The sequence below is a fragment of the Crocodylus porosus genome, unplaced genomic scaffold (genome assembly GCF_001723895.1).
Source record: "Crocodylus porosus isolate Cpor-Errol unplaced genomic scaffold, CroPor_comp1, whole genome shotgun sequence".
NCBI lineage: Eukaryota > Metazoa > Chordata > Crocodylia > Crocodylidae > Crocodylus > Crocodylus porosus.
Window position 1 is genome coordinate 16,806,291 of NW_017728943.1, and position 11,632 is coordinate 16,817,922.

The window sequence follows — 11,632 nt, forward strand, 5'->3', positions numbered from 1 at the left end:
AGTCCAATATGCATGTCAGTCTCAATCTTCTGTGTTGGCAGCATCTAATCAAAATTTTGCTCTGACAGTCCTGAGTAGGATAGCATGCTTGAGGGCACTGCTATGGGACACATCAGGTTTATTCTGTAGACGTAGCCTTTAACTGACATGTCTGAGGTCACACATCCAATTGTACTGTTATGTCTTCGAAGTCCAAAAGACAGGAAAATTTATTCTGGGCCACATCCAAAATCCATTTATTGGGTCCAGGTATAGGGATTATTTTGCCTTTGTGAAGCCCCCTTGAAATTAATAGTCTTCAGATAGTTGCTGAGCAGAACTCTCTCAATGAAAAAGTGAGTTTTTACCTGAGTCAGGAGTGAAGACCTCAGTGTTTGGCCTTATGTGAATTTCAGCTGCATAGTGTAAACAGCTGCACCAAGAGCCCTATCATCAGGGATCAACAAGACCTACTGCCTTTGCCAGAAATGAGACAACCAGTAGGAGTTAGTGTATTAAAGATGATTACTTGACTGTTGTTTTAAATTGTTAGTGTATGAATTCCATAGGAATCTGAGGTGATGCACTGCTTTGACCACAACACTAAATCACATATTGTTATTCAGGAAACACGTTTTCAAAAAATCATTGATCAAATACTATAAATGGTCCTGATTAACCTACTGCATTTGACTCTGCATGTTCAAAGAGAATCAAACCCTTTGAGACTCAAGGCATCTCTTCAACCAAGAGACAGGTTGCAGAGAGCTGAAATCTGCATTTTTGACAGCAAATGATTTTATTTTATTTTTTTAAATTTAGTGAACTTAGTTCTCATGAAAGTGAAGGACAATGAAGCATTGATTTGAGCCAGGCATTGCAGAGATAGGTGTACAGAGCTTCCACCATGCTTTTCTGTCAATGGCCAGGGACAGACATTCAAAAAGCCTGAGCCTGAATTAATTCAATCTTTGCAGGTTAGTCTAACCTGGGTAGTCTAAATCAGTTTTGTGACCAGACAGACATCCCTGGAAATGCAGGCACATGTCTGCAGTGGCTCAGGCTAGAATCTGGGGAGCACTAGAGCAGCCCCCCCTTCCCTTCCACAGGCTGAGCTGAGGGGGGGTGTGGCCAGGCCCTGGCAGAATGCTGTGATTAGGGAGGGGCTCCCTTCCCTCCCCCTGCTCTGGAACAGCCCAGCAGGGGATGTTTATCACTTCTAACTTGGTGTTTATCACCCCATTAAGAAAAAGAGGGACATTACCAGGTACCTGTTGATTCTGCCTTTGTCCCATGTGCCACAGTGTGGAGATAGCCAGTTTGTCATCTGCTAGTTAATGCTGAGGTGTCTGTGAGGGGCAGGGGAATGCCTTCTTAGCAGAGAGTGGGGAGGAGGGGCGGAGAACAGGCAGACGTTGCTGTGTAGCCAGGGAGCAGAGGGGAGGGGCCAGCCCTGCTGTGGAACAGAGAGCCCTGCCCAGCCCAGAGCATGCTGGGGGAATCTGACTTAATTTAAACCAGCAAGAGGTCTGGGACAGACGTTTCATAAACTGATTTGAGCCAGATCAGTTAAGTCTGATACGACATTCAGTCAGGTTTATCTCCAACCAGTTTCAAACTGGTTTATATGCACTGAACATCTATTCTGTTACAGGTTTAAATCAGTTTCTGATCACTTCAGCCGGTTTATGTGTAAGGTCTGTCCCTAGCAAATGTGTTTCAGGCATTCTGCAACAGCCTTGCTACTTCAGTTCTGGGTTCCACATCTTGATGGGACATAGGAGTGACCAAAGAGGAGGTAGAATGTGCTTATGTCTGAGCTTTATACTTAAAACATTTATTGGAACCTAAAGCTTTTAAAACTCAACTGAAGTGCCTCAGTCCTGCCCTCCTTATTCCTGTGTTTTTAACTCCCTGGGCTGTCTGTGAACAGAACCTCACCAGCCTTGTGTGAATAGTGTGCCTGATAGGCACAAGGGGATTCATGCAAAGTGTGTAGCTAAGACAACTCTGTCTTGTCCCAAATTGCTTATCATGCTGTCTTCAGATGAGGAAGACTAGTTTTGTGGTTAAATAAAACATATCTTGCTTCTTTTCCCAGCTGAGACACAGACTTGCCTTGTGTAAATAATTTCCCCACTCTGTGTTAGTTTCCTCTATCTGTAAAATGTAGATAAATATACTCATGCTATAAGGTATGAAGAGTCTGTGTAAGGTGAATAGAGCCCCTTTGGTGGACAGAGTTATTTAAAAAAAAAAAAAAAAAAAAGGAAAAAAAAAGAAAAGATTATATTGTTCCTCTCATCCTTGCCATATTTTCAGTAGTTTTTGATCCAGTTTCTTGGCCAAGTGATGTAGCTAGAATTACCCTTCACAATTTGCTGGCTGTATTTGTTATATGTCAAGTTTTCTTTGTTAACTATGGCTATTTTGTGCAAATTCTTCATGCTGGCAATTAATTTTTTTTTGAATTGTTAGATCTTGGGCTTAATATGCTCATGTCAGAGACTTGAGCTGCTTTGGGGATAGAAGGTCCTTTCCCCCAATTGCAGCACACCCTATTTTGCAGAGTAGCAACGGACAATGATTTTTTTTTTTTTTTTTTTTTTTTTTTTTTTTTCCCCCCTTCTCTTTCCTCCTAGAAGAATGAATGTGGGGCTGGGATCCTACATGAGGTAGGAATTTGCTATTGGAAAGACACTGGGGAATAAAATCTGATTATGTTAAAAATCAGCCCTTAGGCAGGGACCAGGCAGGTTGCAGGAGGCAACCTTTGGAAGTTGGGATATTCTTAGAAAAAGGGAAGAACGCTGCTTCAGAAACAACAAATGGAGCATAAAGGTCTCCTTGGTGAAGAGGACCAGCAAAAGTTAAGACCATCAGCATAGGATTTCAGCATTGCATAGTCCTTGTATTTCACCCTCAGAGAAAGATCTTTGTTTTCTCAGTCACAATCTATATATTTTTTTTAAGTTGCATGCATTTAAAGAAAGCTTCTGGTTTCACACATCACTGCCCCATCCTTTTTCCCTGGCAGAAAGCCAGCAATACAGTCTTCAAGAGATTAGAGAGGAGTTGGGGGCTTGGGAGAGAGAATTGGTAACAGAACTTGGCAGCTTGCTCTGCTGGCTAGGTCTGGCATATTCACCATTTTGACTGATTTCTACATTGGTGCTAGGCATATCTTACCCGTTTTGTGGTGTAAGGACAGGGGTACAGCCAAGACTTCTTATCACAGTTCTGCCGTTGATTCTACATGACCAGGCACTTAATTGTCCTGTGCCTCAGTTTACGCATCTCTAGAACTGGATTTATCCATGCTGCTATGAAAGTCATGAAACTGAATTATGAATGTTCACAAAATACAATGAGATTTGGTCAATGCAGGTTGTTGTCATGTTGTGTGCTTTCATAAAGGCTTGGTAGCAAGGTTATCTGGGGAGACTGTTGCTGTACTATACCAATATGTGGATTCCCTTTTTTCTGTTTTAATGGTGTTTGGTCCTCCATCCACCAGCACAGTTTCTACCAAGTTACTGGTGTTGAAAAGAAGTATACAAAGTCTTACAATAAGTCATGTCACTCACTTATATGTGAATATGTATGCATGTTTGCACCAGCATCATTTGTATATGTATTTGATGTATACAAGAGTGTAAAAATCTTGCTTTTTATAGGGCTCGAATGATTTGACAAAAAATTACTTTAAAATACCCTTCCCACCCCACAAAAAATGAAAAATCTCTCAAATAATTTAGACACAAAGTAGAGGAGGGTTATATAATAATAATAATAATGATGACTGGGACAGATCCATACATTGATGACAGGTGTAACGTCAAATGTCAGTTTTGTATGACACTAAACCTCTGGATGTTCATAATTGGGAGGTGAATTCAGCTCCAAGTTTATAGCTTGGGTCCTTATCAGTATTCTGCTAACAAAGGGGTTAATTCTGTGAATGAGTAAATTTTGTAAGTTTTACTGGATTTTTTTGACCAAATAATTTTGTTCAAATTATGTGTCTTTGTGCTTTCTTCTGTGGGAAAAAAAAAAACAGTTTTATTATCTTGAACCCAAATGCTGATAATTTATCACAAAATGGTAATTTATTATTTTGGGGTGTTCTCTTTTTTCTTGTTGTTAGAGTTTTTATGTATGGTTAGAAGAAGAACCATAGGTTTTTAAGTGTTTCCATAAGATTTAAGCTCATACTAATGGCCTAACCCCTGGAATTTTAATGTCATTCCAACTGTATCTTGAAAAATACATATATATTTATTTTACATTTATTCTAATTTTATTTTGCATCTATTCAAGCACTCTGACTGTCTACAGCCACCATTTCTTAATCTGCTGTTTTGCCCAGTAAAATGACATTTATTTTTCATAATAAATTCACAGCCACATCAGTTCTTTTGTATCCCTTAGCAAAATTATCCAAGAGCTCTGCATCAGGTATGCCTTGGCAAACAGAAGATTTCCTCTTTTTAAACTTGCTTTTCTATCTTTTCCTTTCTGTGCAACAGTCGGAAAATGATACATGCTGTAGAACTGATTAAAAAAAAAATTGGCTGGCATCATGTAAAACCATGTTTCCTCTTTTGGTTTGAACATTCTGGTCTTAACAATGTCCTCATTTTGATGAAATTAACAGGGGTTTTTTCTACAGTCATTTGTACGTAGCGATGTCTTTCTGTCTTTCTTAATTGTTATGCCTAGTTTTATTTTTATAAGGTGGATTGTTGGAATTGAGGGGCAGGAGGTTTCTTTCTATATTATTCTGTGATCCTTTAATTCAGAGGTATATTTTGTTATTTTGAATTGCCTTTTTTCCCCCTCTTTCTTCATTGCATACTACTCTGGGAAGAGCTCCTTTTAACAAAAAAAAAAAAAAAAAAAGCCACGCTTGACTGATAATGCATTGCTTTGGATGGTGAAACATTATGAAAGTTTAATTTTTAATTAAATCTGAAATACCAATTATAACTGAAAGAGATTTTAACCTGTTTCTTTTCAGACTGCCTGAAGTTACATTTTAGATGCTGAAATCACTGCACCTTAAAAACAAAAAGATTAAGCTGCACTGCATTCCTGTAAGTAAAAGCTTTTCTGGTACCTTTTGTCAGTGTTTCTCTGAATACTGCACACACAACAAAAGTGTTAGCACAATAACTGGAGTTGGATAAAGGTCAGAGTGCCCTTGGGTAGGATTTCCAAATTTAAATGACTTTTTATTAACTACCCATTCCCCTCCCTGCCACCCCGAAATAAAAAGTGGTAAGTTTTACTAGACCTTTACCATCATCCCTCCAGATTGCTAATTCTTTCTGCTTTTTGTTTTGAATTTTATTAGGGATGGTGTGTGGCTTTGTCTCCATTAACATACATTTCCTGTCATCCTGTCACTGAGAATGCCTGCACTTTAATGCAGAGGTAATAGAAAGTAGCAAAAGATTCTCAATGGCATCAAATATAGAGTATGTTCTGCTCTGTGATGTCATGAGAAATTTTTCTTCTTTGTTGCAAGACAAAATAGGAAGAGAAAGTTTCTGTTGACATCAACAACTGGATTCAAGTGCCTCAAGACACTGGTTGGGATCAGAAATATATAATTAATCTGTGGGTATGTGCACGTATGTACATACATATATGTGTATGTGTTCTCTACTGTGTCAGCAAATTGTTGAAATAATACATCTGATGTCTTTAAGGGAAGGAGCTGAGGCTGCGTGTCTAAGAGCACCATCATTCCACAAATGTATGTCAGAAGCTACACCAGTCTGGTCTACTGGTATTTTTAGGAAAGCAAATAGTAGTTGGAATTTTAATGTTTGAATAACAAGCAAATGAATAAAGCTGGTGGAGAGTCTGAAAGAGTTGGATGCCCTGAGCTAAAAAGTCCATAAATAAAACAGCTACCAGAAAAGCCAAACCCCAAACCAGGAGTTTATAGACGGGAGGAAAAAATGGGTTTTTAGTTGTGCAATAAAAGGTTATGAAATACTACAAAGCAAAGTCAATCTGTTTTCCTAGTCGAGATCAAACTCCACAGTTTGTAATGAAATCCAGAAGCTTCTGAGCTTTTCCCAAGTAGTATCTTTGTTATACTGCACAAAGTGTTACTGCTTTTAACTGTTATATGGGATCACCTCCCTGCCTCCCCCCCGACACACTTTTTTTTTTTTTTTTTTTACTTTAATGAATTTTATTTGGAGGCTAGCTGAAGGGTACGGCATACTGTGGGTAGATAATACCCCTTCCAGCATAGAACGCCAGGCATGAGTCAGTCAGGCAGATTGTGCCATTCTGGCTCTAATCCATTCTGTTTTTACATTACTGGCAGGGGCCATGCCATTGTGTTGTTAAATATTGTGCATTAGCTGCAGCCTGTGACCAGTGAGTATTTAAAATTTTCTGTTCATTGTTCTTGAATTCCTGCCATCAACAGTGCCCTGGGCACCCTGGCCATCTCTGTGCTTCTCAACTTAGGTGAGGTAAGGATGCTACTTGATTTAGTGGTGCCAGTGACTTGCCATTTTGGGAATAGTGGAGTAAAAGAGATGCATGAAGAGGAGATGCCTTCTGAATACATGGGCATTGAATTTAAAAGCCCTGTTGTAATTCTTTCTGTATAATAAAGTAATAATCAAGATTTTTTTTGTGTAAAGCATTAGCCATTTTCTTCCCAGAATGTAATAGCAAAGTTAGGAGTAAAGGCAGGCTAAGACAGGTTCTTTGCATTCTTGGGATCCAGATGGTCAGTGGGAATTGGATGGAAGTAGAAAGAGGGGGCCACATAGCAAGATGTGGCTCTGAGAAATGTCTGGCAGCTGGGATAGGATATATTGCTCAGTAAACAGATCGGGGATAATTCAGTTGGAAAAAAAAATAAAATGTAAGTATGGAACACAGCTATAGAAAAATAATATTGTTGCTCTTTTATAGAGGACGGGAAACTGAGGCATAATGGTTAAATGACTTGCTCAGTGAATCAGTGGTAGAACTAGAAGTAAAATACAGGGTTCTGGCACCTCAGTTCAGCACAACTGCATCCTTTCTTTTGCTTTAGAATGCTCTTAGCTGGGCTGTTGTTGGGGGGGCATGCAGTATTTTGTCTCCAGCTATTGCCCACCTTCAATTTATGGAAGAATCCCATCTCTGCATTCCCAAATGTTCATAGGTTTAGAAGGCTTAGCCTATAACTCCACCTCTGGATATTACTGTTACTTTTCAGTGTTCCAATAGCCAGTAATCCAGAAAAATAATACCGCATAATCCTTAGCCACAGAAGAAATGTGTCCTGAGAACTTCCTTCAAGGTTCACTATCAATTCATTCTGCTAATTTCTGAGTTGTAGAATGAGATAAGCTCCAGTAACTGGTGTTCCTGTAAGAGAGAGCTACCCCCTCAGAGACTTTTTTTTTTTTTAAACCTGAAGAATGGGGGAAAAGATGTAGGGGGAGGGGAGAGATGTTTTTACATTAGCTGATTATGACAAGTATTGGACAGGTCTTCACCTGGTGCAAGAAAAATGTGCTTTACTCAGTCAACATCCATGAATTTTATGTCATTTTATACCAGAGACAGAGCTTCCTGATAGTCCCACCAAATTGGGGCTTTTTGAATGCAAATGTGCTCTTAACAGGAAGGGATAGTGGGCTTGATACATCAATGTGATGAGCATTCTGGTCTCAGCCCAGTGATACAGAAACATATTCATTACACTGCATAGTTGCATTGAAGCTAGTACAACTACTTATATACTTTAAGCATATGCTTACATGCTTTGATGCATCAGGACCAACACCCAGCAGTTTCAAAACCTGTACAAGGGGTACACTTCACTTAGTGTGAGTATTTACTTTCCATATGTGTGAGAACAGCAATAAGAATAAGATATGTGCACCAAGGTAAAATACAGTGCATACAAGCCAAAAATTGTCCAGTGCATATAGTGCTTTGGGATAAATAGTCAGAGCAGCATTTAGAAATTAAACCAGGTTTCTTCTCTCCAAGGCTGGTAAGAATCCTACACAGTAAGTACATGTGTTAATGTCTTGACGCATTGAGTCTCAAATGTGACTTAGTGTGTTTGTTGAGAAGCCCAGAAATCCTACATTCTGAATCTGGCTCAGGTACTGGGTTTGGTCAAATCACTTAACTCTTCTGTGCCTCACCTTTCATGTCTGTTTTTCAGTTGTGGATAGTACTGACATAATTACGCAATTACATTGTTCAGTCAGTCTTTGTAAAGCTCTTAGAAGAGAAGTGCTAAGCATTGTTGTTATTAACAAGCATCTTGTATAGACAAAACACAGGGGATGGGGATATAGTCACTCATTGGGGGTGATACTTCATAACTCATTTGTGCCTTTGTTTCATTCCATCATTCAAAGGTATCAAGGCCAACTGATTTACAAACATATTTCTTGTATCACACTCCCCACTCTTGAGTACTTCATTGTGCATGTTCTCTCTCTGTCTGATTTTCCTCCATATCAAATTAACCTTGCTTACCAAACTTTCTTCCCCTCCTCTGCGTTACACAGCTGAGACATTTGTGTAGCCTCCAAATTACAGAGAACAAATTCATTTTGTCTACTGATTATGTTTGCTGATGATGTATGAAACAGACAGAAGACAGTTTGAATTTTCATAAGTTCAACCAACCTTGCAGGCATAAGGAAAGGAACTGGCAGAACCCAAGCCAATGTGACATGGAAGTCAGGCATCCCAGAGTGCACTATGCATATGTAGCGTCAGGATGTCAAGGCTAAGAAGGGCTTCTTTCATCAGAGACATGCTTTTAAACGAAGGAAATATTTTGAAGCAACAAACCATCTACTCTAAAGAATCCTCCGGGTTCTCCTTTACGGTGCGTTGAACATCATAGCTCTTAGGACACGTGGGTATCTGCTTGCCTCTGTTGTAACTTACAGTTTTAACCAGACTTTCATACCTGTGACATGCTGTGTTCACCCTACAGTTTTCTAAGTCCTTTTCCTGCTAACAACTCTAAACTGTGCTTGAAGAAAGATAGCAGACTTGAGCTTCTTTTTGACAGAGGAAAACTGTGTCTTCTACACTGATGTGAAAACAATGTTGCTAGAAAGTGCACTCAAGCTCTCAAAGCTAACTTTCACTAAGAAATTGAATTGGCCTTCACAAAGAGGATTAACTTTGTTTTTCCTTCCTCCTACATTACACATCAAACCAGAAAATCCTGGAGATGAATTCTACTCTGATTTTCACCCATATATCCCCATGAAAGATAATGGGGTTGCAGAGATGCCAGTCAAAGCACATTTTCATCCAGTTGAAGCAGTCAAGACTGTAGAGATCTGATTTCTGCATTGCCTGACTTGTGATAAAATTTTCAAAAGTGCCGATGTGATTTAGAGGCATAAATGTCTCTAACTTGGCTTTCAGCGTAAGCTCCCAAGCACATTAAGTCATTTTTGAAAATGGGACTTAGCTCAGTCATTCAGGCACCTTTGAAATTTCCTCTTGATTGTCAATATTGAGGAGAGGGAAGATATGGTAAGGGTCTTTCTGTGCATAAAAGTTTGATGAGAGGGATCAACTGTTCTCTTTATCTGTTGGGGGAAAGATAAGAAGACATCAGCTTACATTGTAGCAAAAATGGTTTAAATTGGATATTGGGGAAAAAGTTTTAAATGTAATGATAGTTTAACATTGTAGCAGGATCCCTGAGAAGCTATGGAATCCCCTTCACTGGAGTTTTCTAAGAACTGGCTAGCTCAAGGTCCACCAAGGATGGTCAAAGGTCCCTTCCAGTCCTATATATCTATGCTTTTGTGCTTGTTACCAAGACACTTTCATTTTGTGATTCAACATTCATTAAAAATAGTTTTGGGGGTGGGGGGGAAGAGGGAAAGGAGGAGAATATTGGTTAGTGGGTTAACGTGCTCCTGATTAGTTGTGTTGAATGTTTACAAAAGATCATCAGGGTTCTAATTTTTCCAGCCTCCAAATCTGCATTGTTTTACTTGGGTGTCTCTTGGGCACTGGCTCTTTTCTTTTATTTTGAGACAAAGATAGGGAGAATTAACATAGATCTTCAAGGTGAGATCCTTAATTGGTGTTCATCTGTATAGTGCTGCTCAAGTCAATGGAGTAATGCCTATTGAGGCCATCTGAATCCTGGGCATTTAAACTTTGCATAACTTGAGAAAATCCAAGCATTGTTTAGTCCTTCAAATATCACTTGGTGCGAAGTCTTCTGTCTTAAGGTACAGTGACAGTTTAAAAGTGCAAATACAGTGAATGATCAGAAGAACAAATATGTAGTGAGGCTTATGGTAATTCTTTCTACAAAAGGAAAATTTCTCAAGAGATTATGCAAGTTTGTGATTGTCTTTGAATTTACATCTAAATGTCCTCAGAAGAACAACACTAAGACCATTTTAGGAACTGTATGTTGTCTTAGAACTGTGCTAGCTAGCTCAGTTGATTTTTTTTTTTTTTTTTTCTTTTCCCCCCCTTTTCTTTTGCTCTCATATTGTTTTTAATGAATTCCATCTACATCTCAACTAAAAAAGCAGCTAGGGCTGAGTGTTATTTATGTCCATCATGCATTTTTGTTGTTGTGTTTTGCTTTGTTTTTTGTTCAAAATGTCTGGCATTCCTTTTGTAAGACCATACAGTAAGTGCAGATTGGATCAGTTGCGGTGTACAAGGGCCAGAGTCCTGATTTACTATAACATGCAGCTCTGGTTTTACTGTGTATTCCCTACATTAGATAGAGAGAGGAAAACAGCTCTCTAGTGTACAGTTGCTTTAGTAGATGCAAGAATATCAGCTGTGATTCACTCATTTTAGAAACCGTGGGGATATCAGTGTTAATTCCCTGAGTGGGATTGCTTTCATAAGTTATAAAACACTGTAGTGTTTCAACACTTAAAGAGGCTACAATGAAACCAGACCATCTTTCACTCCATTTATCAAAGTGTTTGCTGGTCTCACTTCAAGGCAGTTGAAAGACTAAGGAATACTGAACCTAGAAAGTTAATCTATAGCCAGAGATGACATTAGATAAAAGCTACAAAAAGCAAAGAGTCAGCACAAACCTTATGGCTCTAGCCCCCTCTTGCTCCTGTTGTATTTCTCTCTGAAGTACACAGCAAATTCTGCGGCACTAACAGCACCATGGTTATTCTGGATTTATGTCAGCATCCCCAAGCAGAATTTGATTGAATGGAGTTAGAGACAGTTAAACAAACTCCTAGGAATCCCTTTGTCTCATGTATGGTTGACCTTGAAATGCATACAACACATGACCCTTCTGGGCTGGCTCCTCCTATGCTACAAACTAGCACAAGTGTGAATTACACTAGTAGAAGACTGGGTCCTCTGTGTATCTGGTTGTGGGCAGACCTAATGCTTAGAACATTGCAAATGCAGTTTAAGCCCCATGAGCCTAGACATCCATGTGTTAGACCAGTTGATTTTTCCAGTAGGCTTCTGAAATGTTCCAGGAAATTTAAAGTACTATTTTGAGCTGGTTCACTTTGAACCAATTCAGTGTTATGTGTGGGCACAAAACATTTCATGCCTAGTGTCTAGTCAGTCCTCCAGACATCCCAAACTGTATTGCTCCTCAGTGTCGTCTGTCTCTGTCCCTCCCACC

At 39.2% G+C, this 11,632-nt stretch overlaps 2 long non-coding RNA genes across 2 annotated transcripts in view; one reads left to right on the plus strand and one right to left on the minus strand.

Annotated features, from left to right (window-relative positions):
* Positions 1-5,076, minus strand: part of LOC109319296 — a 62,004-nt gene extending 56,928 nt beyond the window's left edge. The window contains exon 1 of the long non-coding RNA XR_002103469.1: positions 5,002-5,076. This is a non-coding gene — a long non-coding RNA (uncharacterized LOC109319296). The remainder of the gene's footprint in view (positions 1-5,001) is intronic.
* The window catches only part of LOC109319297, a 298,855-nt gene continuing 292,223 nt past the window's right edge, over positions 5,001-11,632 (plus strand). The window contains exon 1 of the long non-coding RNA XR_002103470.1: positions 5,001-5,075. This is a non-coding gene — a long non-coding RNA (uncharacterized LOC109319297). The remainder of the gene's footprint in view (positions 5,076-11,632) is intronic.